Source organism: Schistocerca cancellata, chromosome 8 (assembly GCF_023864275.1).
Source record: "Schistocerca cancellata isolate TAMUIC-IGC-003103 chromosome 8, iqSchCanc2.1, whole genome shotgun sequence".
Taxonomy (NCBI): Eukaryota; Metazoa; Arthropoda; class Insecta; order Orthoptera; family Acrididae; genus Schistocerca; species Schistocerca cancellata.
The window spans coordinates 345,170,267-345,189,130 of NC_064633.1; the positions used below are offsets into that span (position 1 = coordinate 345,170,267).

General features: G+C 46.8%; 1 protein-coding gene across 1 annotated transcript in view; it reads right to left on the reverse strand.

Moving 5' to 3' along the window:
* The window catches only part of LOC126095564 (nose resistant to fluoxetine protein 6-like), a 586,153-nt gene that overhangs the window by 84,216 nt on the left and 483,073 nt on the right, over nucleotides 1-18,864 (reverse strand). The gene's annotated exons all lie outside the window — the stretch shown is intronic.

Consider the following 18,864-nt stretch of genomic DNA (forward strand, 5'->3'; position numbering starts at 1 on the left):
AATGAGAGTATATAGGCCGACTAAAAGATTTCACAAGAAAAAGTGCACCTCCTGGAATGCTAAATTACATCACTGTCGTGCTGTTCTCAAAGCTGAATGCCTTTACACCAGTGAATGCCTCCCGATGAACTTACAAGATGAGAATCATGGAAAGCAGAATCCTACGAAAAACTATGGATGCAGTCCAGATTGAGACCAGCTGGAAACTTATCAACAGCAAAGACATCTACCAGAATGTGGATAAGACGTCAGCGTTCATGAGGAAAAGGTGTCTGATATTTTTTGGACATTCTTCCAGGATTGTTTGCACTGCAAGCTACACATAAGAACTTTTATGAAGTTTGGAAGGTAGGAGATGAGGTACTGGTGGAGCTGCAACTTTGAGGACGAGCCATGGGTAGTTCTCGAGTATCACGGTTTATAAAGCACTTGCTCGCGAATGCCAAAGATCCCGGTTGGTTGGTTGGTTGGTTTAAAAGGGGGGAGGAGGGAGGGGGGATCAAACTGCTTGGTCATAGGTCCCTTTTTCCTGTTAATACAATCACACAAGGGAAAGAATAAAACAAACGAGACGTAGAGCACAATAACGAAAGCAAGGAAAAACGCCAAGAACAACAGAAAGGCAACAGACACTACAAGGAACAGCAGAGGACAAGAAAACCACAGAGAGACGCAAGAAACATGTAGAAGATGTTAAAACAAGAAAGCAGATTACCATGGCTGGCTGATCATGAGAATAAAAAGGAGAAGCCAGCCACTCTGCAACACATTAAAACCTCCACCCTGAAAGAGCTAGGGTGGAGGACACACAGGGACCAAGGACATGCGCTAGAACGAAGATCAAATGATAAAACTCACCCTCACAAATAAAACGTAAAACTAAATCAGCTGATGAGACGTTGTCAGATAAAATTAACGGCAACGAGTCCGGTAACCTAAGATTTCGTCACAAGGCACTCAAAGTAGGGCGGTGCCCCTGAATGTGGGCCACTGTCAACCGGCGCCGCAACGACTCTGAGGCATGTCTTCACGGCGCAGGAGGTAGTCGTGGGTAGCCCGAGCGTGGCCACTGCGGAGCCGGCTGAGAACCACGGAGTCCCTGCGAGAGGCCCGCATGGTGGACTTCCACACAGTCGTAGTCTCCTTAATGACTCGTAGTTTGCTGTGCGTACTGTTATGCCATTCTGTCTCCCAAAGCTGAAAAACCTTGCGGCGCAATAACAAACGCAGGTCAGTTACGGGGATGCCGATATCCAGAAGCGGTTTCCGTGTAGCCTGTTTGGCCAACCTGTCGGCAAGTTCATTTCCTTGGATTCCGACGTGACCAGGGTCCAGACAAACACCACTGAACGATTGGACCGTTCCAGGGCATAGATGGACTTCTGGTTGGTCGCTACCAAAGGATGGCGAGGGTAGCTTGTAAGCTGCTGAAGGAGTTAGTACAGAGAAGAAACAACTCGCCAGAGCATGAGCAAATGTACTCAAGTGCACGAGATAAGGCCACCAGCTCTGCAGTGAATACACTACAGCCAACGGGCAAGGAATGTCTCTGTGCACATAGGCGAAGCCAACATTACCATAAGACATCGAGCCGTCGGTGTAAACCACTTCAGAGGCCCGGAACACGTCATGAATCAAGAGCAAGTGACAGAAGAGAGCAGCGGGGTTAACGGAGTCCTTAGGACCATGCAGAATGTCTATACGAAGCTTCGGCCTACGTTTACGCCATGGAGGTGTGCGTGAATTGACGTCAAGTAGAGGTGGTAAAAGGAAGAACTCCAGTTCAGACAGAAGGGATTGGACGCGAACCGCAATCGTTAGCCCTGACTTGGGCTGCCGATGCGAGAGATGAACTGCCGTGGGTGAGAAAAGAGATGGTAATTCGGATGCTCTGGAGAACTACGAATGTGGGTAACATAACTCGCGAGTAAGTGTGCACGTCGGATCTGCAATGGAGGCACTCCAACCTCCACCGGGACACAGGTCACCGGACTCGTTCTAAAAGCTCCCGTCTCTAGTCGAACGCTGCAGTGGCGCACTGGGTTGAGTAAACGCAACGCCGTGGGCTCTGCTGAACCATAAACCAGACTCCCATAGTCAAGGCGGGATTGAACAAGGGATCTGTAGAGCTGTAGCAGTGTAGAGCTATATGCACCCCAGTTGGTTTTGCTCAGCCAGCAGAGGGCATTGAGGTGGTGCCAGCACTTCCGCTTAAGCTGACGAAGATGAGGGAAGCCAAGTCAATCGAGCGTCGAAAATCAGTCCTAAGAATCGGAATGTCTCCACTACAGTGAGTGGATCGTCATTACGCGAAAGTTCTGGATGAACGGTACGATGCCGACAGAAGTGCATGACACACGGCTTCGCGGCTGTGAATGGCTCCCTGTAGGCGTCGCTCAACAACACCAGTACTGGAGGAGCAGTACGAAATACAGAAGTCATCTGCATACAGACGGACGGCTCTACAGCTGCTGCTAGACTGACCGTTAATAGTCACTAAAAATAGACACTCAATACGGAGCCCTGCGGAACTCCATTCTCCTGAATACGGGGGGACTATGGGAGCCACCAACTTGGACACGGAAAGTGCGGAGCGGCAGGGAGTTTTAGATAAAAATCGGGAATGGGCCCCGGAGATCGCTCTCATACAATGTGGCTAGGATATGATGTCGCCAGATCGTGTCGTAAGCTTTGCATAAGTCAAAAAAGACGCCAACCAGGTGTTTGGATCGCAGACTCGAGGGACACAAGATTATCAGCGGTAGAGCGACACTGGCGGAAACCTCCCTGGCATGGAGCCAGTGGGCCACGTGACTCCAGGAGCCAACACAACCGCCGGCTCACTACGCGTTCTAGCAGTTTACAAAGAACGTTGGTGACGCAGATAAGCCGCTAGCTATCCACGCCAAGCTGGTTTTTACCGGGTTTCAGCACCGGGATGATGGTGCCTTCCCGCCACTGCGATTGAAAGGCGCCATCGCACAAGATACGGTTGAAGATGACGAGGAGATGTCGATTGTAGTCGGACGAGAGATGTTTAATCATCTGACTGTGGATCCGATCTTTCCCAGGAGCTGTGTCACGGCAATGTGCGAGGGCGCTGAGCAGCTCCCACTCTGTAAATGGGGCGTTATAGGGTTCATTGTGGCGTGTAGTGAACGAGAGGACTTTCAGTCCCAGCCGACGTTTGAGAGTGCGAAAGGCTGGGGACTAATTCTCCGACGCAGAGGCTCGAGCATAGTGCTCGGCAATCGCGTTTGCGTCAGTAGATAACAAGTCATCGATTGTAACGCCAGGGAAACCTGTTGGAGTCTGGTACCCAAAAACACGTTTGATTTTCATCCAGACTTGGGAAGGTGACGTATGGCACCCAATGGTCGGGACATACCTCTCCCAACAAACCTGTTTCCGTCTTTTTACAAGCTGGCGAACGCGAGCATGGAGCTGTTTAAAGGCTGTTAGATGCTCTAGGGAAGGGTGCCTCTTATGTCGCTGTAGAGCTCGCCGACGCTCTTTAATTGCCTCAGCAACTTCCGGCGACCACCAGGGTACTGACTTTCATCAGGAATACCCTAAAGAACGAGGGATCGCGTTCCCTATCGATGTAGTGACCTGCTCAATCACAACATCGATGGCACCATGTGGGGGAGATTCAACGGTGACAGCAGAGGTGAAGGCTTCCCAGTCTGCCTTGTGGGAAGCCTATCTGGGTAGGCGTCCGTGGGCTTGACGCCAGGGAGTGATAGAAAGATGAGGAAGTGGTCACTACCATACAAGTCGTCATGTGCTCTCCTGTGGATAGATGGAAGAAGGTCAGGACTGCAAACCGAGAGATCAATGGCTGAATACGTGTCATTTGCCACACTGAAATGTGTGGGGACACCTGTATTTAAGAGGCAGAGGTCGAACTGAGATAGTAAATTTTCGACGTCTCTAGCCTGGCCATTAAGCACAGTGCCCCACCCCACATGGGGTAATGGGCGTTAAAATCTCCCAAAAGTAGTAAAGGTTTATGGAGTTGATCAATCAGTGCAGCCAATACATTCAGGGGTACTGCACCATCTGGAGGGAGATACACGTTGGAGACAGTTATTTCCTGTGTCGTCCGTATCCTGACTTCTGCTTCAAGAAGAGTTTGAAGGAGCGCAGGTTCACTACATACTGAGTCCAGGATATAGACGCAAACTACACCTGACACACTATTATATTCGGTATGGCTCTTCTAGTATCCCCTGTAGCCAAGAAGGACAGGTGTCCACATTGCCGGGAACCTGGAGGACAATGCAAAAAGCAGGTGTAAAGCTTAACAGTTGTCGTAGCTCAGCCAGGTGGTGGAAGAAACCGCCGCAATTCCACTGGATTGAAGGAGCACAGGTTCACTACATACTGAGTCCAGGACCTAGACGCAAACTACACCTGAAACACTATTATATTCGCTATGGCTCTTTTAATATCCCCTGTAGTCAAGAAGGACAGTTGCTTGCATTGCTGGGAACCTGGAGTGCAATGCGGAAAGCAGGTGTAAAGCTTAACAGTTGTCGTAGCTCAGCCAGATGGCGGAAGAAACCGCCGCAATTCCACTGGAGGATGACGGGATCGTGAGACTGGGAAGGTATGGAACACTCAATGAAGCAGTCTGCGCCTCAGGGTCACCTGCTGCCACCACATGAGTACCTGTGCGATCAACATCCATTGTGTCTGAGGGCCCAGCGAGATCTAAGTCCTTATCAGACACCAGAATCTCCACTTCATCCTCAGATGCTGAGCTTATAGGTATCGGTGGTGTGGGTGCCACTGCAGTGCCTTGGTTCTTGAGGGTCTTTTTCTTTTTTGGTTTCTCCTGCTGCTCTTTAGGTTTGTCCAGCTGGGAGGGGTTCACTGATACAGTCTCAGAGACTGAGGAGGACCATGAAGACCTACAACCAGCTATGTGTGGGTGCTTCGGCCACTGGTGGGTGTCCGCTTTGCCACTGATAGGAACCTGAAGTAGCAGCAGTGTAAGTTGTTGTCACACGCACAGGATTTAGCCTCTCATATTTCCTCTTAGCCTCAGTGTAGGTCAGTTGGTGCAGGGTCTTGTATTCCATTATTTTCCTTTCCTTCTGTAGAATCCTACAGTCCGGTGAGCTCAAGTTGGTTCAAATGGCTCTAAGCACTATGGGACTTAACATCTGAGGTCATCAGTACCCTAGACTTAGATCTACTTAAATCTAAATAACCTAAGGACATTACACACATCTATGCCCAAGGCAAGATTCGAACCTTGGACATCCCCAATCTCGACTTGTGATGCTGGAAGTACAGCAGGAAGACATATGGCCAATCTTCCAGCACTTAAAGCTCTGCCTAAATGGAGGGATGTATGGCTTGACATCACAGCGATAGATCATCACCTTGACCTTCTTCGGTAATGTGTCACCCTTGAAGGCCAAGATGAGGGCACCAGTGGCAACCTGATTATCCCTCGGTCCCCAATGGACGCGCTGGACAAATGGACACCTCGTCGCTCTAAGTTGGCGCGCAGCTCGTCATCAGACTGTAAAAGAAGGTCCCTGTGGAATATAATATCCTGGACCATATTTAAGCTCTTATGGGGTGTGATGGTAACAGAAACATTCCCCAGCTTGTCATAAGCAAGTAATTCCCGTGACTGGGCAGAGGATGCTCTTTTTATCAAGGCTGACCTTGATTGCATTTTGAACAAGCCCTCCACCTTCCCAAACTTTTCCTCTAAATGGTCCACAAAAAACTGAAGCTTCATTGACAGGAAAGATTCTCCATCAACTCTCATACATTTGAGGTACCGGGGTGAATAAGGTTCACTGCCATCCTTAGCCTGGCATTCCTCCCATGGTGTGGCCAGGGAGGGGAACAATTCTGGATCATATTTCTTAGCACTGAAGTTAGACCTTGACCACACAGAGACTCCTGGTGGTTGAACACCAGCAAGAGATGACGTACTATGCTTCGTGGCGTATCATCCTCCCACTCCGACCAGGTGCCCTCCCCATGGGTGCCACCCAGTCACAGCAAGGGCCACCTGGCAGGAAGGCCATTGCCGGGAGTCCCAATGACCCAAGGAGAAGGGTATCTACTCCTTGGCATACGTGGAACATACGTGGCATACGGCGCAGGCATCAGCAGAGCGATCCCTGTGTAGTCAGGGGGCTACAACCAACAGGGTACATGGCTACCCCACGACAACGGACTAGCTACCGTGCTGATAATCAGATGCAAACAAACAAACAAGTCCATTATCATCGTCAGCGCAGCAAACGATACTGCACAGTGGATGGAGGGAAACGCACCCAGGACGGTGACCTCACCCAACAGCTGGAAAATGAGCAGAAGTGCAGATCCATGTCAACGAAAGGTGGGAGAGGTCTCAGCACAGGATGCACCATATTGGCTCGCTCTTCGGGAAAATTTTGAAGAATGGAGATCAAACCCGACAGGGGACCATCACATAAAGGCCCAAACGTGTGAGACCCCTTTTAGTCACCTCTTCCGACAGGCAGGAATACCTTGGGTCTTTTCTTACCCCTGGACCCGAAGGGAGCAAAGATCCCGGTTTTAAGCCCAGACCTGGCACACAGTTTAATCTGCTAGGAAGTTTTACACAATAAATATGTCCACAGGAGGTAACCCAATTAAGTACAGCCTGGAAGCAAATGTCAATTAATCCAATAGTGACCAGCGTTATATTAATGGTGATTGTGATGAGACTAAGCTTTTATCGATTTTTTGGACGGGAGTTAACTTCTACAATCTTGTTATGCTGATTTAAAGGCTTGTTGAACGTTTATTCTTTCAATCAGAAGCAATCAATTACTGGGAAAAATGGCCATGCAGTTTAAATGTTTCTTCAGCCAGAATATCATCACACCAAGTATTTAGAGTTTTAGTGTTGTTGTGGTCTTCAGTCCAAAGACTGGTTTGATGCAGCTCTCCATGATTATCCTGTGCAAGATTCTTCGTCTCCGAGTAACTACTGCAACCTACATCCCTCTGAATTTGTTTAGTGCATTCATACCTTGGTCTCCCTACACAATTTTTACACGCCACGCTTCGCTCCAATACTAAATTTGTGATTCCTTGAACCCTCAGAACGTGTCCTACCAACCAGTCGCTTCTTTTAGTCAAGTTGCGCCATAAATTTCTCTTCTACCCAATTCTATTCAGTATTCTCATGAGTTACGTAACCTACCTATCGAATCTTCAGAATTCTTCTGTAGCACCACACTGCAAAAGCTTCTATTCTCTTCTTGTCTAACCTGTTTATCGTCTATGTTTCACTTCCATACATGGCTACACTCCATAAAAATACTTTCAGAAACGACTTCCTGACACTCAAATCTATACTCGACGTTAACAAATTCTCTTCTCGAGAAACGCTTTCCTTGCCGCTGCCAGTCTACATTGTATATCCTCTCTGCTTCGATCGTGACGAGTTACTTTGCAGTCCAAATAGCAAAACTCGTCTACTACTTTAAGTGTCTCATTTACTAGTCTAATTCCCTCAGCGTCACCTGATTTAATTAGACTACATACCATTATCCTCGTTTTGCTTTTGTTGATGTTCATCTTACATCCTCCTTTCAAGACACTGTCCATTCCGTTCAACTGCTCTTCCAAGTCCTTTGCTGTCTCTGACAGAATTAAAATGTCATAGGCGATTTGCAAAGTTTTTATTTCTTCACCAGGGATTTTAATTCCTACTCCAATTTTTTTCTTTTGTTTCCTTTACTGCTTGCTCAATATACAGATTGAATAACATCGGGGAGAGGCTACAAACCTGTCTCACTCCCTTCCCAACCACTGCTTCCCTTTTATGTCACTCGACTCTTATAACTACAGTCTCAGTGATTCTAACAGAATGTTGTCTATCCACGAGGCCTTGTTTCGACTTAGGTATTTCAGTGCTCTGTCAAATTCTGCTCGTAGTATCATATCTCCCATCTCATCTTCATATACGCTAACTTCCCTTTCTATGACATTGCTTTCAAGTTAATCTCCCTTTTTAGGGCCTCTATAAACTCCTTCCACCTTTCAGCTTTCCCTTCTTTGCTTGGGATGGCTTTCCCATCTGAGCTCTTGACATTCATAAATTACTTCTCTTTCCCCAACGGGCTCTTTAATTTTCCTGTTCCTTCTGCCACTGAGCTTCACTAATTCCCACTATTTGTAACTTTAACCTATTCATTTCCCTTTTTAAAATTTCTAACCTACCTGCCCGATTAAGGGATCTGACATTCCATGCTCCGATCCGCAAACCGCCAGTTTTCTTTCTTCTGATAACGAGATTGTCCTGAGTAGTCCCCGCCCTGATATCCGAATGGGGGACTATTTTACCTCCGGAATATTTTACACAAGATGACGCCATCATCTTTGAACTACACAGTAAAGCTGCATGCTCTGGGGAAAAATTACGGCTGTTGATTCTTTTTCAGTGTAGCAAACGATGTATAGTAATAAATATAAAAGATTAACAAAAATTTAATTTGGGCAGTAATGGATTGTCACTATTAATAAAATTTCCCGTGCTATTATGCCGCGATCAAATGGATTTCATTTTAAAACCCAGCGTTTCGTCCCCAACTACGGAGGACATTTTCAAGGGGGGTCGTAACTTCTCCGAACAGGCTCGCTACTGACTACAGTAAAATTCTGCTTCCGCGTGCTTCCGCACTGTGCCGTGACAAGGCATCATGAAAACGTTGGCGTATGGAGCAAGGAAAATCTGCGAACAGGAGCTGCTTGACGCAGAATTGAAACATTTCACCAATGCATTGCTCAACAATGATTATTCGTTCGCTGAGGTGAAAAGAGCGTTAAGACCACCAGGTAGAAATCATACCGATGCCCAAGCGCCGGTGAAATCGAAAGTTTTGCTCCTTTCATTAATGGCGTGACTGACGGCATAGGAAAAATCTTGATAAAGTGAAACATCGTGATAAACTACAAGCCCAAACGGAAGTTACAAGATCACATAAAATCGGCCTAGGTTGCTAGCCAGCCGCTGGAAAAAGCAGGAATTTATAGGATTCCGTGCAGCTGTGGAGAGATGTATGTTGATTTTACGAAAAGAACGGTCAAAAAACGACCAGAAGGGCACAGGGGCAATTGCAGGAAAAGGGAGACTGACAGATCAGCTGTTGTGGAACATGCTTCAGCCAGGAGACCACAGCATTCATTTTGATAAGACTTAAGTACTGGAAGGCGCAAGCGTATACAGTGAAGGGTGAGAGGACAGAGAGGCTGTAGAGAATGTAAAACACGCCAGGAATTTCAGTAGCAAGGAGGAGGGCGTGAAATTGAACGACATCTGGATTCCAGTGCTGAAGATGTGTGCCAGTCTTCCACCATGTGGTGATAGCGACAGGGGACGACGGCAGTCGACAACGGCCAATTGCGCTCGCGCATTGAAAACATTTGACATCACGCCACTGCGCGGAAGCACACGGAAGCGGAATTTTGCTGTAGTCGGTACCGAGCCAGTGTGTTGATTGGACATTCAAAGAAGCTATTATCCCTCTTGGAAATGTCCTCCGCAGGTGAGGATGAAACGTTGGGTTTTAAGGTGAAATCCATTCGACCACGGCATAATAGTCCGGAACATTTTATTAACTGTGATAGTTCGGGCCGTGAAAGCTTACATTTTACGGTAGTAGATTATACATCCTGGAACACTGCACTAACCGGCAGAGAAAAGACAAGAATTCTAGCAAAATTTACACTCCCAACTTAGTGGAGGGTGAACCTAGCTATCATGTTAGGTTTGTCTCCCGGCCACAGCGGCGCTTCAGCAGCACCAGTGTCCTAGCCTAACACATACGCGGAAAGCCACAGCTCGGTTGCCGGTAGTGGTCTCTAAATATGCTAGCTTAATCTGCCTGGAGCCATCTCGATCGCAGATGCGCGACTTTGAAACGAGGCCTCTGTAACAGGTCGCAGCAGGCATTGCAAGTTGTGAGCAGCAATCAGTAGCCACCACATGGCGATGTCGCGCTACGGTCGCAGGTTCGAATCCTGCCTCGGGCTTGGATGTGTGTGATGTCCTTAGGTTAGATAGGTTTAAGTAATTCTAAGTTCTAGGGGACTGATGACCTCTGAACTTAAGTCCCATAGTGCTCAGAGCCATTTGAACCATTTTGACGACGTCGAGCAGCTGCCTCTAGGAAATATCGTGGGATCCGAAAAACGTCATCCAACAGAACAGACTGCAGCGCCATTGTCATTAGCATTTTTAAAGATGCATCTTGATTACTAATACTATGTTAAGTTTTCCCTGAATCAGATCGGTTTAATGATTGGTATAAAGCTACTGAGTACCCTCCGTTGCCAAGATATGTATCTATTCCAATTCTATTAGTCTTTCTCCTCCTCCAGGCTCTCTGTGAATCCCCTTCTCCCCCTTCTCTCTGTCCACCTCCTCAACCCACCACTCCATGTTCACTTCCTCCTCTCCCTCTCCATGTGCTGCTTCCCCCTCTATCTGTCTATCTGCTCCTGCCAATCTCTCTGTTTGTCTGATACTCCCACCTCAGTACATCTCCTCCTTCCTCCCCTCTTCATTTTCTCCTCTGCCATACCTGTGTCCATCTCCTCCACCCTCCCCCACCCTCTCTCTTGCAAAAATGATCAAATGTGTGTGAAATCTTATGGGACTTAACCTGCTAAGGTCATCAGTCCCTAAGCTTACACACTACTTAACCTAAATTATCCTAAGGACAAACACACACACCCATGCCCAAGGGAGGACTCGAACCTCCGCGGGACCAGCCACACAGTCCATGACTGCAGCGCCTGAGACCGTCTGGCTAATCCCGCGCAGCCCTCCGTCTTCCATCTGCTCCTCCCACCTCCTGTTTCAACGTTATCACTCCCACCCAATAGAAGGTTGCTGGTTCTTAGCCCCACAGTATGTCTTTCCAGATGTGTACCAAGTTTGGTTCGAATTAGAGATGGGGGATCCGCTCCTGAACTGATTCATAGAGTTGAATCTTTCAAAGGAGTGAACAATCAGTGATTCAGAAAAAAAGAACGGTAGCTCCAAACGTTTCCCACGCAGAGAGAGAGAGAGAGAGAGAGAGAGAGAGAGAGAGAGAGAATATCAGCGGCACCTCTGCTGGTCAGAGCACAGTGCACGCCACACAACACAGCCGGCGCCGGCCTCTGCCCTGCTTCTACCTTGGCTGCCTGCATTGTGCAGTGCCCCATTGTATTTTGTGTTTCACATATGCCGTGCCGTCTCTGTGCGTCCTCTGCCGCGTGCAGCGTCTGGCGCAGCTTAACTTAGCATCGCACTCTGTCGGCGATCGTTTCAGTCGCACCTCCTGCCCTCTAGGCAGTTGATGCGAGCAACAGGACAGAGAGCTTTCTAGCGTAGAACGTTATAACTACTTGCAACAACCTGCTCGCAAGAGAACGGACGATTTGTCTCGGAGCGGGTGACTGGTGGCCGTTCACCGCTCCCCCCACCCTCGGAACTCGCCCGCTCAACGCTCACCCCACTGTTCTCGACTCTAGCCAGAGCGTTGAGCAAAGCAACTCAGGTGTCACTCTGGTCTCTGCGGTCTTAGCTCACGCAGTAATACAGCTCGCGGCTCGACCTGCTCTGCTCAGCGCCTCTGCATCGGAGTTCGTCTCTACTGGATATAGTTCTTCGTAGTAATACCGCTATGTATATTACTTTATTATGTTATGTATACATCATTTGTTTTTATTTTATTTTTATTTGTTTAAACTGATCAGATTAGGTCCCTGACGACTCTTCTTACTATAGGATTTTTATTATGGACACTCGAATTTACGCTTTAATTACGAGCAAACCGATAAACGTATCGCAAAATGTGATACACCAATATTTTCCTTGTTTTATTCTGCGTAAGGCTATATGCAGCACTTTAGTCTTACAGTCAAATTTATATATATTTTTTTCTTATTCTGGTACGGATTTTGCGATTTTAGGCGTCTTCGGAAGGAAACGTTCACTTTAAAAATATATGGCTAGCGATGTATTTGTACAAGGTTAATGAAATTTTAATACATTATAGCCAAATATATTGTTAATGTAAATCTCAAGTTACAACATTTTCCGATCACCCAAAAAACCATGATAGTGCAAAATAAGTCAATAATCAAAAACTTTGTCATATCGTGGAAATTTCAATAAACAATACAAAATTCTTACTCATTATCTGTGTCACTTCAAAATAGGATCAAATAAGATCAAAATACAGGTATAGTACTGGAATAAACCAAGTTTAAAGGGCAATGTGCCTTCCATTTATTTTCTATTGTGAATGAATGGTGAGTCATGAAAAAGAGCTAGTTCATTTCAGTGAGTGAAGTGTTCTGATCCGATCTCTGAAAAGAACAGTTTTGCCCATCTCTAGTTGGAATCGATCCAGGGATTTATAAGAGGCTTTTTACCGACGTCTTTACCCCTAATATGCACATTTAACGTATATATCACATATATTTAACGTATTTTACACTTATTTGTACACATATTTCACCTGTAGTTCTAGCGAATTTCGTCCTGGAGTTCCGTTTTCACGCAGTTATGACGTCATTACTTAAGAGATTTGCGTCATTTTGCAGGTACATCCAGTGGTATATGTGGCCACTGTCTGCGAAATGTGCTAATAGAGTCTGTAGTAAAGAAGCAACTAGTTAAAACGTCATACATGATGCGCCACTTTTTGACGCATCTCAGTGTTTATGACGTCATATCTCCTGAACTATGTGTCGTACAATGATATAATTTTGGAGGTACATTTAGTGGTATATGTGAGTACTGTTTGCAAAATGTGTTGCGAATAGAGCTATTAGTAAAGAAGTAATAAGTGAACAGGTCATACCTGACACGGTAGCTTTACTGCACGAACAGCGAAACTGTAGTAAGTAATAATCATTTTTACTGCCGGCATTTTGTTGTTCAAATGGTTCAAATGGCTCTGAGCACTATGGGACTTAATATCTGAGGTCGTCGGTCCCCTTGACTTAAAACTACTTAAACCTAACTAACCTAAGGACATCACACACATCCATGCCCGAGGCAGGATTCGAACCTGCGACTGCAGCAGCGTGGTTCCGGACTGAAGCGCCTAGAACCGCTCGGCCACAGCGGCCGGACGTTTTTTTGTTGTCAGAGAGAAATGCTTTCAAAGGTTTGAAATTATGTGTAACGTTTTTTGCAAATTACTAAGTGCTCTCATTCTCAAATACTGGAGGAATGTACAATGAAGTAACAAAAGTCATGGCATAGCGATATGCACATATACAGATGGTGGCAGTATTGGGTAGTATCGCGCACACAATGTATAAACGGCTAGCGCATTGGCGGAGCTGTCATTTGTACTCAGGTGATTCAAGTGAAAAGGTTTCCTACGTGATTATGGCCGCATGATGGGAATGAACGGACTTGGTACACGTAATAGTAGTTGGCGCATGGAACATCCGTTTCGAAAATCGTTAGGGAATTCAATACTCCCAGATCCGCAATATCAAGAGCGTGCGGAGAATACCAAATTCCAGGCATTAGCTCTCAGCACGGACAGTGCAGCGCCCGACGCGCTTCACTTAACGAGAGAGAGTAGCGGCGTTTGCGTAGAGTTGTGAGCGCTAACAGATTAGCAGCAATGCGTGAAATAACCGCAGAAATCATTGGAAATGAGCATTTGGCGACATTGGCCGGGAGGCCACTTGCGGGGCAGGTCCGGCCGCCGTGGTGCATGTCTTACTACATTCGACGCCACACTGGGCGACCTGCGCGCCGGATGGGGATGAAATGATGATGAAGACAACACGACACCCAATCCCTGAGCGGAGAAAATTCCTCGACCCAGCCGGGGATCGAACCCGGGGCCGTAAGACGGCAATCTTTCACGCTGACCACTCAGCTATCGGGGCGGACCGCAGAAATCAATGTAGGACGTACAACGTATCCTTTACGACAGTGCGGCGAAATTTGGCGTTAATGGTCTGTGGAAGCACGATATCGCTGCAGCGCCTCTCGTGGGCTCCTGACCATATCGGTTGGACCCTAGACGACTGGAATACCGTGACCTGAGCAGATGAGTCCTGATTTCATTTAGTAAGAACTTGTGGTCGAATACGAATGTGGCGTTGATCCCACGAAGGGCCGAAACTGTCAACAAGGCACTGTGCAAGTTGGTGGTGACTTCATAATGGCGTGGGCTGTGTTTGCAAGGAATGAACCGATCATTGACTGGAAATGGTTACCTTCGGCTACTTGGAGACCATTTGCAACTGCTCTTGAACTTCATGTACCCAAACAACGATAGCATTTTTATGGATGACAAAACATCATGCTACTGGGCCACAATTGTTTGCTATTGGTTTGAAGAACATTCTGGACAAATCGTGCGAATAATTTGGCCACCCACATCGCCCGACGTGAATCCCATCAAATATTTATGGGACATAATCAAGAGATCAGCTCGTGCACCAACAACACTATTGCAATTGTGGATGGCTATAGAGGAGCATAACTCAGTATTTCTGCAGGGGACTTCCAACGACTTGTCGAGTACATGCCACGTCGAGTTGCTGCACTACACCGGGCCAAAGGAAGCCTGACACAATATTAGGAGGTATCCCATGACTTTTGTCACCTTAGTGTTGTCTGACTGTTTGCACATCATGAGCTACACTTCTTTTCCATCCCCAACCCACTGATTTGATAGTTAGGTGACTCTTACCCCCTCAGTGGTTCCATCCAGACAGTATGTGACATGTGTACCAAGTTTGGTTGGAATCGATCCAGTGGTTTAGGAGATGTGGAACATGTATACAACAACACTTTTAAAATATACACAGATTACTTACGAGGGGCGTTTGAAAAGTCCGTGCAAACTCCGAGAGATGCCAGCACCGGCGCGTATCGAGGTCATGTTTGGTTAGTAGCATCTTTGGAAAGAATTCACACCAAGTTTCAGCCATGTTGGTCTATTTCTTTGTGTTTGGCATTCGTGTGAATCAAGGAAGTCGAGTGATAGTCAAAAAAACGAAGTGTGGTGATTAAACATTACTTTATGAAAGGCAAAACGCCTCAGGGACTAAAGAGAAGCTTGATAAACATTACGGTGACTCTGCACCTTCGATTAGAACAGTTTATAAGTGGTTTCAAAATTTTAGGAGTGGCCATATCGGCACAAGTAATGCGGAACGTTCTGGACGCTCTGATTATATCCATGATATGGTGATGGGTGACAGAAGAGTTAAAGTGCGTGGGATTGCTACTGCTGTGGGCATCTCGAATGAAAGGGTACATAATACACTCCTGGAAATTGAAATAAGAACACCGTGAATTCATTGTCCCAGGAAGGGGAAACTTTATTGACACATTCCTGAGGTCAGATACATCATATGATCACACTGACAGAACCACAGGCACATAGGCACAGGCAACAGAGCATGCACAATGTCGGCACTAGTACAGTGTATATCCACATTTCGCAGCAATGCAGACTGCTATTCTCCCATGGAGACGATCGTAGAGATGCTGGATATAGTCCTGTGGAACGGCTTGCCGTGCCATTTCCACCTGGCGCCTCAGTTGGACCAGCGTTCGTGCTGGACGTGCAGACCGCGTGAGACGACGCTTCATCCAGTCCCAAACATGCTCAATGGGGGACAGATCCGGAGATCTTGCTGGCCAGGGTAGTTGACTTACACCTTCTAGAGCACGTTGGGTGGCACGGGATACATGCGGACGTGCATTGTCCTGTTGGAACAGCAAGTTCCCTTGCCGGTCTAGGAATGGTAGAACGATGGGTTCGATGACGGTTTGGATGTACCGTACACTATTCAGTGTCCCCTCGACGATCACCAGTGGTGTACGGCCAGTGTAGGAGATCGCTCCCCACACCGTGATGCCGGATGTTGGCCCTGTGTGCCTCGGTCGTATGCAGTCCTGATTGTGGCGCTCACCTGCACGGCGCCAAACACGCATACGACCATCATTGGCACCAAGGCAGAAGCGACTCTCATCGCTGAAGACGACACGTCTCCATTCGTCCCTCCATTCACGCCTGTCGCGACACCACTGGAGGCGGGCTGCACGATGTTGGGGCGTGAGCGGAAGACGGCCTAACGGTGTGCGGGACCGTAGCCCAGCTTCATGGAGACGGTTGCGAATGGTCCTCGCCGATACCCCAGGAGCAACAGTGTCCCTAATTTGCTGGGAAGTGGCGGTGCGGTCCCCTACGGCACTGCGTAGGATCCTACGGTCTTGGCGTGCATCCGTGCGTCGCTGCGGTCCGTTCCCAGGTCGACGGGCACGTGCACCTTCCGCCGACCACTGGCGACAACATCGATGTACTGTGGAGACCTCACGCCCCACGTGTTGAGCAATTCGGCGGTACGTCCACCCGGCCTCCCGCATGCCCACTCTACGCCCTCGCTCAAAGTCCGTCAACTGCACATACGGTTCACGTCCACGCTGTCGCGGCATGCTACCAGTGTTAAATACTGCGATGGAGCTCCGTATGCCACGGCAAACTGGCTGACACTGACGGCGGCGGTGTACAAATGCTGCGCAGCTAGCGCCATTCGACGGCCAACACCGCGGTTCCTGGTGTGTCCGCTGTGCCGTGCGTGTGATCATTGCTTGTACAGCCCTCTCGCAGTGTCCGGAGCAAGTATGGTGGGTCTGACACACCGGTGTCAATGTGTTCTTTTTTCCATTTCCAGGAGTGTATTTTGCATAAACATTTAGCCATGAGAAAGCTATGCGCAAGACGAGTTCCGCGATTGCTCACGCTTGACGAAAAACGGAATCGTGTGAAGTGTTGCAAGGATGGTTTGCAGCTGTTCAGGAAGAATCCACAGGACTTAAAGAGTCGTTTCGTCACTCTTGATGAAACATGGATACATTACTATACTCCTGAGACCAGACAACAATCTAAACAATGGGTTACCAAGGGAGAATCAGCACCAAAAAGGCGAAGACCATTTCTTCGGCCGGAAAGGTTATGGCAACTGTCTTTTGGGATTCGCGAGGGATAATACTCATCGACTATCTGGAAAAGGGTAAAGCTATTACAGGTGCATATTATTCATCGTTATTGGTCCGTTTGAAAACCGAGCTGCAAGAAAAACGCCAGCGATTGGACCGCAAAAAAGTCCTCTTCCATCACGACAATGCACCATCACACACCTCAGCAGATGTGGTCGCAAAATTATTGGAAATGTGATTCCAACTCGTTTCGCATCCCCCCTATTCTCCAGACTTGGCTCTCTCGGACTATTATTTGTTCCCCAATTTGAAGAAATGGCCGGCGGGACAAAGATTTTATTCAAACGAAGAGGTGATTGCAGCAACTGATAGCTGTTTTGCAGACTTGGACAATTCTTATTATTCGGAAGCGATCACAAATTAGAACAGCGTTGGACGAAGTGTATAAGTCTAAAAGGAGACTATATCGAAAAATAAAAATGTTTACCCCAAACACATACATAGTTTTTGTTTTTGCACATATATTTTAACAAGGGGTAGACTTGATAGGTGCAGTCTGGCGATGTAAGAGGAAGGAATTTTGAGCAGTGGGAGAAGAAGAGTTGACTCATACTTATTATTAATTAAAATATTATGGTGTTACTGGTAGTGCTGCAAATTGGTTTCAGTCATATCTTACTAATAGAAAACAAAGAGTGTCATTACGTAACACTTCAGCAGTAGGCAATCAGACATCATCTGACTGGGAAGAAATTACATGTGGTGTTCCCCAAGGTTCCATACTAGGTCCACTACTGTTTCTTGTGTATATTAATGACCTGTCATCTGTTACATTACCAGATGCCAAGGTTGTCATATTTGCAGATGATACAAACATTGCAATAAATAGTAAATAAAATATAAATTTAGAAAGGGCAGCTAGTCAAATGTTTACTGACATTAATAAGTGGTTCATAGCCAATTCACTATCATTAAACTTTGAAAAGACACACTATAGGCAGTTCAGAACTTCCAAGCGATTTCCTTCTGGTGTTTGTATAAAATATGGTAACATGGAAATAGGAAAAGTTGAGAGTGTAAAATTCTTGGGATTACAACTTGATAATAAATTCAGTTGGGAGCAACATACTAACGAACTGCTAAAGCGCCTAAACAAGTCTGTGTTTGCAATGCGAATGATGTCAGACATAGAAGATGATGTGTTGGCAAATGTGCCAACACCTTGTAGATAGAGGAGGCCGAAATGCACGCTATAAGCTAACGTAGACGGGCGTGAGGTCTGGAACAAGATACGTTATGAATGCTATAAAGAAAAGTACGTAGCTGCTAGAATACTTAACTTTACTCCATCATTTGTATACAGGATTCTTGATGATACAAGTGAGACTCTCTATAGAAAGGGTTAATGGCGCCTTGCTAGGTCGTAGCCATGGACTTAGCTGAAGGCTATTCTAACTATCTCTCGGCAAATGAGAGAAAGGCTTCGTCAGTGTAGTCGCTAGCAAAGTCGTCGTACAACTGGGGCGAGTGTTAGTACGTCTCTCTAGACCTGCCGTGTGGTGGCGCTCGGTCTGCAATTACTGACAGTGGCGACACGCGGGTCCGACATGTACTAATGGACAGCGGCCGATTTAAAGCTACCACCTAGCAAGTGTGGTGTCTGGCTGTGACATCACAGAAGATATAAATATAAAAAAACTGGCATATTTTGCTTTTTTTTCACTCCATTATGTCGTATGGTATCATATTTTGGGATAACTCCACAAACAGAGAAAAAATTTTTAGAGTACAGAAGCGTATAATAAGAGTAATGAGAAGTGTAAATCCAAGAACATCATATCGATACCTGTTCAAATAATTGGGCATATTAACCACAT